The sequence below is a fragment of the Bubalus bubalis genome, chromosome 20, assembly GCF_019923935.1.
Source record: "Bubalus bubalis isolate 160015118507 breed Murrah chromosome 20, NDDB_SH_1, whole genome shotgun sequence".
NCBI lineage: Eukaryota > Metazoa > Chordata > Mammalia > Artiodactyla > Bovidae > Bubalus > Bubalus bubalis.
Genome location: NC_059176.1, coordinates 38,905,691 through 38,919,050, shown reverse-complemented (window position 1 = coordinate 38,919,050; position 13,360 = coordinate 38,905,691). Strand labels below are relative to the sequence as shown.

The 13,360-nt window shown below is 42.5% G+C and overlaps 1 protein-coding gene across 1 annotated transcript in view; it reads left to right on the top strand.

Moving 5' to 3' along the window:
- The window catches only part of TMEM266 (transmembrane protein 266), a 126,400-nt gene that overhangs the window by 13,364 nt on the left and 99,676 nt on the right, over window positions 1-13,360 (top strand). The gene's annotated exons all lie outside the window — the stretch shown is intronic.

Sequence of the window (13,360 nt, the reverse complement as noted above, 5' to 3'; positions counted from 1 at the left end):
AACTTAAAAAAAAAAAAAGACTAGTCAAGAAGATTTGATTCACTGGGCAGAGTTTGAGGGACAGTGCAGTTGGAGATGGGCAGGGAGAGCCTTGATTCCTCCCAGCCAAGGGAGAGGGCTCCCACAGCACCCTCACTTTGGTGCCCCTGACTCAGATCCTATGGAGATTCCCATAAGGCCTTTTCAGAAGCCATAGCTGCATCCCAAGGTATGTTCCATCTTTGGACACCAACCCAGAGAATGCTGTCAGTTAAGGAAGTTTTACAGTCAAGTGCAAAGACTTTAGCCCCTTTACTTCAATCCTTGTCAACTCCTCCACTCCTGGCCCGCCACTGATCCTGGGAAGCGAGAGCAATGGAAGAAAGGAAGGAGAGAAAAGCAGATTTCATCTCCTTCCCCATTTGCAAGTCCTCAAGCCGTGAGTCAGTCTGAGCCATGTGGACAGAACCAATTTGAGCTAAAAGTGAGATTGAAGATTTGATTTCGACCAGATGAATTTAAAACAAAAAACAACACCTGAAAATTAGTCTTAATTGCTAAAATTAGGTGGTCCTTGAAAGTGTGAGTAATCAGAAAGCTATGGAGTCTATTTGAAGACAAAGGTTGGGGAGAGAGAAGGCTGTTTCTAGTTGTAACCATATTCAGACTGTTGTTACTCTCCTTTTCCAAAGATAACGTTCCAACTTTTGAGAAAATGCATGGGACTAAGGAATAAGGATTTCTGGAGGTGAGCCCCCCACTATTGCATACACTAGGAGGGTATCTCTGGACCACTTTGTCTTCTGGGTCTTGGCATCCTGTCCCCAAATGATGGGATTGTACTTTGTGATTTAGGTATCCCAGAATAATTTCTCTACTCCTCTGAACCATGCAGTGACTTAAAACAGCAGGACAAAATAATTCACACAGCGAGCTTGCTTTACAAATTGTACTTCAGTTATATTTGTTGGAAGAGTCAAGCATAGATGAATGGCATTTGGCAGGAGAAAACCTTAGTACATCCGAAACCCTTAATTATGCACAATAGGCAGCTCTGTAGCTTGGTCTATGTCAAAAGATGCCACATTGTCAAATGACACATTGTAGAGATGTGTCAGAGTTTTTGCAATAGCTTGTTCATCTGTAGTATGATTGTCCTGTGTCAGACAGGTGGCATCCATGTTATCACCTGAGTCTTCATTTGAAAATCTAAGTGCTCCTATATTTAAAGTCCTCTTGTCTAGTTCCTGTGGAGATGAATCCATTGAAATTGATGACACTAAATAGGAAGTTTAGTGATAACATATTTATTTCCAGAGTTTGTATGTAGTTAAATATCACCATACTAGGTATAAGTTTTGTACACAGCTCCTTATGAATTTTATTATATATGTAATATATAAAAATCACACATAAGTAATACATATATCAGAAGCACTTTTCCTGCAAAAAGAAAATCATATGTAATCCTCCTACCCTAACAGGCTTCCCTAGTGGCTCAGACTTGGTAAAGAATCTGCCTGCAATGCAGGAAATTGGGTTTAACCCTGCTGGTTCAATCCTTGGGTCAGGAAGATCCTCTGGAGGAGGGCATGGCAACCCACTCCAGTATTCTTGCCTGGAGAATCCCATGGACAGAGAAGGCTGGTGGGCTACAGTCCATGGGGTCGCAAAGAGTCAGACACAACTGAGCAACTAACACTACTCTATAATTACTATTCCCCTTTTGTGCTTATTCTTTCAGACCTGTTTTGCAAATACACAAATATTAATGATCATTTTCTTTTTTGTTATTTATTTTGGTAGAATACACATAATGTAGAATTTACCCTTTTTGGGAACTTCCCTGTCAGTCCAGTGGTTAATACTCCGTACTGCCAATGCAGAGGGCATGGGTTCAATCCCTGGTCAGAAAACTAAGATCCTGCATGCTACTAGCTGTGGCCAAAAAAAAGAATTTACCATTTTACCTATTTTGGTTAAATACGCATAATATAGAATTTACTATTTTGACTATTTTTAAATATATAGTTCAGTGACATTAAGTGCATTCACATTAAGTTCTGGAGATCTGCTGAATGAAATAGAGCCTGTAATTAAGTAAATCCACATTGTTGTTCACCATCACCACCATACATGTCCAGAACTCTCCTCGTCTTGCAAAATCGAAGCTCTGTACCTGATAAACACGAGGACTTTTTTTTTTTTACAGCTGCACAACCCCACTACATGCACTTTGTGTTATTGATGGCACAAATTTTCTTTTTATATCTTATCTCATATTTTGAGGCATATATGTTCATTTTAATAACTTACTGAAGACAGCAAGGAGGCCTGTGTAACAAAAATAGGAAATAAAACTGGAAAAGAGCATTTGCAGGGCCTTGTGGACTATGGTGAGCGTTGAATTTCATGCAAAATTTACTGGGACATCTTTGTATAGTTGAGGGCGGAGGAGTAACATGATTTAGTTTGTCTTACTGGGCTGCCTCCTAGAGTTTGACTAGCAGGGGGTGGGAGAGAAAGCAGACAAGCAGTGGGGAGTTTCTTTCAGGTGAGAGTTGATAGTGTCATGGACCAGGTTGCCCTCAGTGGAAGCAGAGGCAAGTGATTGGATTCTGGATATATGTGGAAGGTAGAACCAATAGGATTTGTTGATGGATTGGATGTGGGGTGAGAGAGAGAGAGGAGTCAAGGTTGACTTCAAGGTTCTGGGCTTGAGCCACCGAATGAAATTGCAGTTTCCTAAAGTGGAGATGGAGGAAAGTGAAAGTCGTTCAGTTGTGTCTGACTCTGCGACCCCATAGACTATTCAGTCCATGGAATTCTCTAGGCCAGAATACTGGAGTGAGTGGTCTTTCCCTTCTCCAGGGGATCTTCCCAACCCAGAGATCGAACCCAGGTCTCCCACATTTCAGGCGGATTCTTTACCAGCTGAGCCACAAGGGAAGCCCAAGAATACTGGAGTGGGTAGCCTATCCCTTCTCCACTGGATCTTCCCAACCTGGGAATCGAGCCAGTGTCTCCTGCATTGCAGGCAGATTCTTTACCAACTGAGCTATCAGGGAAGCATGAGGTGGAGGAGGAGGAGATTTTAGGTGGGGTGAAATGAAGAGTTCTGTTTCAGTCATTTTCAGTTTTACAATCTATGAGATGTCTCATTGAAGATGTCAAGTAGGCAGCTGGATATGCAAGTCTGGAGTTCAAGGGAAAGAATGGGGCCAGAGATACCATTTTGGAGAAAGCATGTGTGAATGACATTTTTAAGTCATGAGACTGAGTGAGCTCACCTAGGCCCTGGAAGAGAGGAGAAGTGAATAAGATAAGAGGGCTGAGTAATGAGCCCTGGGGCATATCAACATTTAGAGGTCAAGAGGAGGTAGAGAACCCGGTGAAGGAAACTGAGAAGGAACATCCATTGAAGGCAGAGATAAAGAGTACAAAATATTTCAAGAAGGAAGAGTGAGTGGTCCGTTGTCCCATGTGTCTGAGAAATTGAGTGCTGTATTTAGCAACATGAAGGTCATGCCTCGTACTTGGGATGTGGCTCTTGTCACCAGGTTCAGTGAACTGATGATGTCAGGGACTCCTGAATCAGGCAATTCTCCTTCCTTTCAGAGCTTCTGAGTCTTAGAGTTCTGCTGCTGCATATTCACATACATTTTGAAATTGGGGCTATTTTGTCTGTACAAATTCTTCACCAAATCCTGTCTGGGAGGAGAGGAAGACACTTTGCGCCCTCTAACTTTCCTTCCTGAAAGGTCTATGCTGTCTTTCTTTCTTTCTTTGAAATCTTTAGTTGCACCACACGGCATGTGGGATCTTAGTTCCCTCGTCAGCAATGGAACCCATGCCCCCTACATTGGCAGCTCTGGGTTTTAACCACTGGACCACCAGGGAAGCCCCTTTATGATATATTCCTTGATAGAAAATCACAGTCCCTGACTGTCTTAACAGCTGTCTGCATGTGTGCTTGCTCAGGCATGTCCAACTCTTTGTGACCCCCGTGGACTATAGCCAACCAGACTTCTCTTGATTTCTCTGGGAAATCAAAAAATTTGTCTTGATTTCCCAGGCAAGAATACTGGAGTGGGTTGCCATTTCCTACCCCAGGGGATCTTCCTGACCCAGGGGTTGATCCCCTGTCTCCTGCATCTCCAGCATTGGCAGGGGGATTCTTTACTGCTGTGCCACCTGGGAAGCCTTCTTAACAGTTACCACTTATGTGAAAGAACTTTATCTTTTAGCTGAATGTTAAACATCTCATCCTCCAGGAGATAATTATCTAATTTTCTAAATCAGTTGATCCAAAAATGAATATTCTGTCTTCTCTTGGACCCTCCAAGCAAATAGGTGTTTTTTCCTGCCTCAGAGTGGAGAAGTCTTGTTTTAGTGTGATCTGTTCTTTAGCTCACTAGTTTTCCTTACATTCATCACCCAACAATTATTTAACAAAATTCCAACAACATACTATACTATATGCATTGAGTCTAATTTGAGAAAGAAACTCTTAGAAAGAGTTTACTAAGTCCCAAGCAGAAGGAGAAGAAGGCATCAGAGGATGAGGTGCCTGGATGGCATTACCGATGCAATGGACATGAACGTGGGCAAACTTCGGGAGATGGTGAAGGACAGGGAGGCCTGGCATGCTGCAGTCCATGGGGTCACAAAGAGGCAGACATGGCTTGGCGACTGAACAGCAACAAAGCAGAAGTGATTCCCATGGGCAGGAAGGGCAGGAAGAACTCAAAGGAAAGCAGGATTGTGAAAAGGTGTGGAGGGTAAGAAAATGTCATGTCCTGGGAAAGTAGAGCATTAGCTGGGCCTCAAAAGGTAGAAAGGATTTGAACTGGTAGAGCAAAAGATAAACATGCAAGATATTGAACATCACAGTCAAAGTTAGTGCTGATTGTGATTACTGTTATACAGACAGGTTGGCCTAAAGAGATGGGTTCCTTGTAAGAGATAATTCATATTGAATCATGAACCCATGAAACTCATTCACACCGGCCTGTGCTTGAGTGGCCAATGGTATAAAGATTCTAGATTACCTTTCAGAGGGATATTGATGGTCTGTAGCGGTAGTGAGGCACCTTAGAATTTAGAAATAAAATTGCCTTAATTATTTATTCATTTGCATTCATATGTGAGACACTAAAGAAATATGAAGACAGATAGGTCCCAGTGTTCAAAGCCTTGAATGGTGACTGCCAAACCACACCCCCCACAAACTGCAGAAGGTATTCAAACCAAGTCCCTGGAACATGTAAGTGTTATTTTTTGGGGTGGGGGGGAAATGTGATTTGAGGCAGATGTGATTAAGTTAAAATTCTTGAGATGAGATCATTCTGGATTATCGTGGATACATGGAGAAGAAGAAGTGGCAGTGTGACCCAGAGGCCAAGATTGGAGTGATGAGGTGGCAAGCCAAGGAACACCTGGAGTGATGAGAAGGTAGAGGAGGCCAGAACCAGAGCTTCCCCCAGAGGGAGCACCGCCCTACCAATGCATTAATTTTGGAACTTCGGCCTCAAGAACTGTGAGAGAATAAATTTATACTCTTTAAAAAGAATATCTCCATGTTTGTGATACTTTGTTACAGTAGCTACAGGAAACTTTATGATATTAATTATGATATTAATTATGGTTATTAACAAATGGTATCCAGCCCCATCACTTCATGGCAAATAGAAGGAGTAAAAGTGGAAGCAGTGACAAATTTTATTTTCTTGGGCTCCAAAATCACTGTGGATGGTGACTGCAGCCATGAAATTAAAAGACACTTGCTCCTTTGAAGAAAAGCTGTGACAAACCTAGATAGCATATTAAAAAGCAGAGACATCACTTTGCTGACAAAGGTCCATACTATCAAAGCTATGGTTTTTCCAGTAGTTATGTACGGATGTGAGAGTTGGACCATAAAGAAGGCTTGGCACCAAAGAATTGATGCTTTCAAATTACTGTGCTAGAGAAGATTCTTCAGAGTCCCTTGGACAGCTAGGAGATCAAAGCAGTCAATCCTAGAGGAAATCAACCCTGAATATGCATTGGAAGGACTGAAGCTGAAACTCCAATACTTTGGCCACCTGATGCAAAGAGCCAACTCTTTGGAAAAGACCCTGAGGCTGGGAAGGATTGAAGGCAAGAGGAAAAGGGGATGACAGAGTATGAGATGGTTTCATGGCATAACCAACTCAATGGACATGAATTTGAGCAAATTCTGGGAGATAGTGAAGGACAGGGAAGCCTGGTGTGCTGCAGTCTGTGTGGGTTTAGAAGAACCCGGTAGTTTAGTGAACGTCACCTGCTTTGTGATATTAGGGAAGCAAATCCAGAACATAACTATAATATAGCAAGTTTAAATACAATTATTGGGACTTCTCTGGTGGTCCAGTAGCTAAAGCTCTGTGTTCCTAACGTAGGGGGACCAAGTTCAATCCCTGGTCAGGAAACTAGATCCCACATGCCACAACTAAAGATCCAACTAAGACTTAATGCAGCCAATATATATATATAGTCTCTGATCAGCTTTTGGTGTGCTCACTCTGGGCCCCTGGTAGTGAACTTGAGCATTTTGGATCCTGAAAGGGAATCTTTCTCTCTTTCTCACACACATATCAGTGAATACATTTGCAGCCTGGTTTTTATTTCTTGGGAGTTTGATTAGCATGATTTAGCTAATCACACAAAGGTTGACTCAACCTTGAGATTGACAAAACTAGAGACCACATCCTGACGCTTAGTGAATTTGCCTGCTAAAGCCACATGATCAGACGTTGTGAGATACAGGCTTGGAGTCTCCCAGATACTATCTACTGTTACTGTTGATCTCTCTACGCCACCTCAGGGAACATCATGCTTCCCCCTCAATTTAAAATCTGGGAAATGTATTTATTCAGCAGACATTTCTTCTTGACGCTCACATATAGGGGTGAAGTAAGGGGCTGCCGAGGCCTGGAGAGCTCACTGATGTATCTTTCAGGAGAATGACCTCAGTTCCTGTGTTAGTTTCCTGGGGATGCTGTACCAGACACTGAGTGGCTTGAAAGAACAGAGATGTATTCTCTCACAGTTCTGGAGGCCATAAGTCTAAGATCAAGGAGTCAACAGGGCTATATTCCCTGCAAAAGCTCTAGCGGTGAATCATCTTTGCCAGTTCTGCTGGACGCAGGTGTTTCTTGGATTGTGGCCTCATCACACCAGCCTATGCCTTGGTCTTCACATGGCCTTCTCTGTCTTCTCTTTGTCTCTTTTAAGGAAACCTGTCATTGGATTTAGGGCCTACCTTACTCTAGTATGTCCTTAATTAATCACAAAGACCTATTTCTAAATAAGGTCACACATGAATTTTGCAGGGGTGCTGGTCAACTGACTGTATCTCCTTAAGCTGGAAAAGCTGCAAGGGCTGAAATGAGTCTTAGGTTATGCTAAAATAAATATGAATTGAGGACTTCCCTGTTGGTCCAGTAGTTAAGACTCTGTGCTGCCAATGCAGGGTTCAATCAGGGTTCAATCCTGGTTGGGGAACTAAGATCCTACATGCCATGTGGAATGAACAAAAGATTAAAAAAAATTTTAATAAAAAAATATGTCAACTACAGCACAGACTAAGTAGATCTCAATCTGCAAGTGCATGGGCAATAAGATAGCATGTGTGTGTGCTCAATCACGTCTGACTCTTTACGACCCCACGGACTGTAGCTGCCCAGCTCCTCTGTCCATGGAATTTTCCAGGCAAGATTTCTGGAGTGGGTTGCCATTTCCTGGTCTAGGGGATCTTCCCTACCCAGACGTGGGATCAAACTCATGTCTCCTGCATTGGCAGGCAGTTTCTTTACCGCTCTGCCACCTGGGAAGCCCATAAGACAGCATGTGTGAATGTTAATCACTCAGTCATGTCCAACTCTTTGCTACCCCATGGACAGTAGCTTACCAGGCTCCTCTGTCCATGGAATTCTCCAGGCAAGAATACTGGAGTGGGTTGCCATTTCCTTCTCCAATAAGATAGCATAAGGAAGCTTAATAATGATCAAGAGACCACACTGGCTGGTGGCCGCAGTGATGCGCAATGTCTCCTGTTAAGATCCCTAAAGGCACCTCTCCAAACGAGGAACCTGCCCATCTGGCTCCCTTTCCCTCCCCTAATTCAGATCACTCCAGCAGTACTGCTCTGTACAGATGGAGCCAGTTCCCGCATCACCTGCTGTTCTCTGTTGGTGTGGACACCTGTTTCCTGGCCCAGGGTCTTCACAGCTTTGTAGCTTTCCGTGGACACTCTGGCACTTATTCCAAAGGCTTTTTTTCTCCTGTTGGGATAGGTTTGTCTTCTAAGGGCTGCCCCGCCCATAGTCACTCTAGTTACCCAAGCTATTGCCATCTTGGCATTTGTGCCTGAAGCTCAAAAGGCCACATGAAGGCGTGTCTCCATGACATTCCTGGACTCAGGGCACTCTACGGAGAAGTTACTGACCTCATCTTTAGTTAAGTTAACCTGTGGCATACTCCAATGTTGGTTTCTTTATGATTCTTCCCATCTCAGTAAGAGGACAATGGGTTCTAGGCCAGAATGTTGCATTCTAGCTTCCTAAACTGTGTTCTTATTCCTCATTCACTCATAAGGAGACTCTGGAAAGCACATTGTCAGATTAAACCAACCCTATAGGTAAGAACTGCCTCTGCCGCCTTGCACTATGCCCATGTTCCAGCTGTATTGGAATAAAGCATCTGAAACCAGTGCACAGGGAGCAGAATGGCCAGTCTACGAAGTTGCTGCAGGACTAGAGTTCCAATACCAGGTCATCCACTCACTGACAGTGTGGATCCAGGGAAGGTTTTCAACCTCCTTGAACCCAAGTTCTGTAAATTGTAAATCATTTGTAAATTGGGCCTAAAATTATATGCTTTGAAAAATTGTGAACTGTGAAAGTTTGGTGAGATGGCGAATGTTATGTGAAAACTTAGTGTTGTTGGTTAGTGTGTTTGCGAGTCACTGCTCTATAAATCTGCTACCATGACTGTAGGCAGAATCCACAGCACAGCTGACAAAGAGTGATCGTCTGATAGCACCATGCAGATTCAATGAAATTTCCAGTGAATCCATGTGACGGTAATAACACTCCTCCCCCGTAATAACACATCTGCCATGAGTTCGTGTCTTTTCTCTAGGTCTTTCCATTTTTCTGCCCTTTTCTCATACCTCAGTGGAAGAATTATACTTCCTTTTCAAAACTGATAATCTCTGTATTTGGAGAAGGCGATGGCACCCCACTCCAGTACTCTTGCCTGGAAAATCCCATGGATGGAGGAGCCTGGTAGGCTGCAGTCCATGGGGTCGCGAAGAGTCGGACACAACTGAGCGACTTCCCTTTCACTTTTCACTTTCATGCATTGGAGAAGGAAATGGCAGCCCACTCCAGTGTTCTTGCCTGGAGAATCCCAGGGACAGGGGAGCCTCTAGGCTGCTGTCTATGGGGTCGCACAGAGTCGGACACGACTGAAGCGACTTAGCAGCAGCAGCAGCAATCTCTGTATTTGTGATTCAGAACTCTATTTACATAGTCCATCCCTTTATTAGCTGTATTCCCTCAACAAACCCAAGTTGTGCCCTTGCTTAAAAACACTATTCCTTAATTCTGCAGCCCGCTCAAGATACATGTGGTCCCTCCTTCCCTTTAGCTGTCAAGCTTCTTGAGTGCTTCTAAGATTAATTCACAGATGTCCGTTTCACATGACCCCATGCTGTGTACAGTGGTGGACGGTGGGCATCCATCATGGCCGTCAGTGGAGGAAGTTGCTGGCACGTCTCCTGCAGCTCGGTCTTGAGCAATGGTGACCAAATCTGAGCAGCTTCTGGTCTGGCCCTCGTCCAAGTCTGTCCATCACACAGGGCCCATCAGTCTCTGTTCTCAAATCTCACCAGCTTCATTTCAGTTTCTTGAACTGTCTCAAGTTCTCTCACCTGATTAATCCCTAGATTCCAATTAGATTATCTGCTCAAGGAAACCTTCCATGCCCACCGTATTTAGGACAGATTTTTTTTCTTCTACATACTCATAGACTCATCATCCCCTTTGTTCAGAATACTTAACTTAGTACCTAATTCTCCGTTTATGAGTGTGGTTACCTGGCTTTCTTTTCCACTCTACCCTAAGCTCTAGGGGAGCAAGGGGCGTGGCTATTTTTACTTACTTTATGCACAACTGCTAATAATGTTGTCTGCTAGTAGACCATCATTAAACTAATAGAAGTGTCTTTCAGGAGCTAGTCAGATAGCAAGAAGAAAATAATGTGTTCTAATGCTTTGGCTTCTAGCGGAGTATTCTAATGGAATTATATTGTGTATGTTAAGGGGGTACAGAATAGCAGCCATTAACTCGTAGGGGTGTAGGTACAGGTGTGAAGTAATCAGCAAACACCTTTGAAAAGATGAGAAGACATCCATTATGCAAATGAGAGGAAAATGGCATTGTGGCAGAGGGAAGGACTTATACGAAGAAGTAAGTGAACAGACTTCATGAGTTGAGGGAACTGAGTGATGTTTCTATAACTGGAATGAAGGGAACATGTGGAGAAATAGCAAGAGGTGAGGCTGGACAGTTGGGGCACAGATCATGGAGACCCTTGCCTATTTCCTGTGGAATTTGAGCATGTGTGGAGACAGAGATGATCTCTAAGTAGGAAACTAGCATGACATATTTGCATTTGAAAAAGACTTATTTTGGCAACTGGAACTCTCAGACACGGCTTGTGGAAATATAAAATAATAGAACCATATTGGAAAGCTGTTTGACAGTTTCTTACAAAATTTAACATACACCTATCCTGTGAACTGGCACTTCTATTCCTATATATTTATCTAAAATTGAAAATGTATGTCCAAAAAAGACATACAAAAATGTTCATGACAACTTTTTCATAAGAGTGAAAACTAGAAGCAACTCAATTTTTCATCAACACATGAATAGAAAAATAAGTTATGGTATATCCATACAATTGTGTACTACTCAGCAATATAAAGAACTTCCTCAGTGGCTCAGCGGTAAAGAACCTGCCTGCAATGCAGGAGACCCAGGTTCAATCCCTGGGTTGGGAAGATCCCCTGGAGGAGGGCATGGCAACTCACTCCAGTATTCTTGCCTGGAGAATCCCATGGACAGAGGAGCCTGATGGGCTAGTTCAGGGCGTCACAAAGAGTTGGACGTGACTGAAGTGACTGAGCATGCATGCACAGCAACGTAAAGGAACAAACTAGTGAAAATGCCATAGCCTGGATGACTTTCACAGACACTGAGTTGACTGAAGAATCCAGACACAAGATAATCCATACCATGTGATTCCATTTACACACAGTTTAAGAACAGGCAAAACTATTCTGTGGTAATAGAAGTCAGGACATCAACTGCCTCTGGGCATCAGGGGCTTGACTGGAGAGAGTCATAAGGGAACTTTCTGAGGCTATGGAAATATTCTATTTCTTGATTGGGGTGGTGATTATGCTTAAACCTGTCAAACTTTACACTTACAATTTGTGTGTTTTGTTGTATGTAAATTATACATCCTTTATTTTTAAGTACTAGAGGAAAAAGACTTCTGTGGAAACAGTGTGGAGAATGCTCAAAGAGGAATTGAGAATTGACTTGGGGTGATTGTAACAATGTGGTAGAAAAATTTTAGAATGCTAGAATTTAAGCAATGGGTTTGGAAAAAGAGGGAATGAATTTCCGGATTATTGAGGTAATAGGATTTTTTTTTCTTCTTCCTCCAACCCCCTCCCTTCTAGCAACCACCTGTTAGTCTCTGTATCAGTGACTCTGTTGTTTAATTATGTTTGTTCATTTATTTTGATTTTTTAGATTCCATATATAAGTGAAATCATACAGTATTGTCTTTCTCTGTCTATATTATTTCACTTAGCACCTCTTGGTCCAACCATTTTGTCCCAAATGGCAAGATTTTATTCTTTTTCATGGCTGAGTAATACTCCATTGTGTGTATATGTGTATCTATATATATGTATATCACATCTTCTTTATCCATTTTTCTATTGATGGGCACTTAGATTGCGTCTATATCTTGACTATTGTTAATAATGCTGTAATTAACATAGGGGTGCATATATCTTTTCATTTTCTTTGTATAAATACCCAGGAGTGAAATTGCTGGATCTTGTGGTAGTTCTGTTTTTAATTTTTTGAGGGAGGCCACTATGCTCCTTTCCAGAGTAGGTGCACCAATTTACATACCCACCAACAGTGCGTGAGGGTTCCCTTTCCTCCACATCCTCACCAACACTTGTCATCTCTTGTCTTTTTGATAATGGCCATTCTGACAGGTGTGAGGTGATATCTCAGTGGTTTTGATTTGCATTCCTCTGATGGCTAGTGATGTTGGGCATCTTTTCATGGGTCTATTAACCATCTGTATGTCTGCTTTGGAAAAATGTCTATTAAGCTCCTCTGTCCATTTTTTAATCAAGATTTTTGTCTTCTTGATGTTGAGTTGTATAAGTTCTTTGTGTGTTTCAGGTATTAACCCCTTATCAGATATATCATTTGCAGATATCTTCTCCTGTTCAGTAGGCAGCCTTTTCATTTTGTTAACAGTTTCACTCTGCAAAAGCTTTTTAGTTTGATGCAATCCCATTTGCTTATTTTTGCTTTTGTTTCTTTTGCCTGAGGAGACATCCAAAAAAGTATTGCTAAGACTCATGTTAAAGAGCATATTGCCTATGTTTTCTTCCAGAAGTTTTATGGTTTCAGGCCTTACATTTAAGTCCTTAATCCATTTTGAGGTTATTCTCATATGTGGTGTGAGAGAGTAGTCTAGTCTGATTCTTTTGCTTATAATTCCCTCAGTTCAGTTCAGTTCAGTCTTTCAGTTGTGTCTGACTCTTTGGGACCCCATGGACTGCAGCACGCCAGACCTCCCTGTCCATCACCAACTCCTGGAGTTTACTCAAACTCATGTCCATTGAGTCAGTGATGCCATCCAACCATCTCATCCTCTGTCTCAGTTCAGTTCAGTTCAGTCACTCAGTCGTGTCATACTCTTTGCGACCCCATGAATCACAGCATGCCAGGCCTCCGTGTCCATCACCAGCTCCCAGAGTTCACTCAAATGCATGTCCATCAAGTCGGTGATGCCATCCAGTCATCTCATCCTCTGTCTAGTTTTCCTTTATTTCCTTTATTGAAGAGGCTATCTTTTCCCCATTGAATATTCTTGCCTCCTCTGTCATAGATGTATTGACCATATCAATGTGGGTTTTCCCCCTGGATTCTCTCTTCTGTTTCCTAGATCTGTGTGCCTGTTTTTGTGCCAGTACCATGCTATTTTTTTTTTTTTTTAATTTGGCTGCACTGGGTTTTAGTTACAGAACACA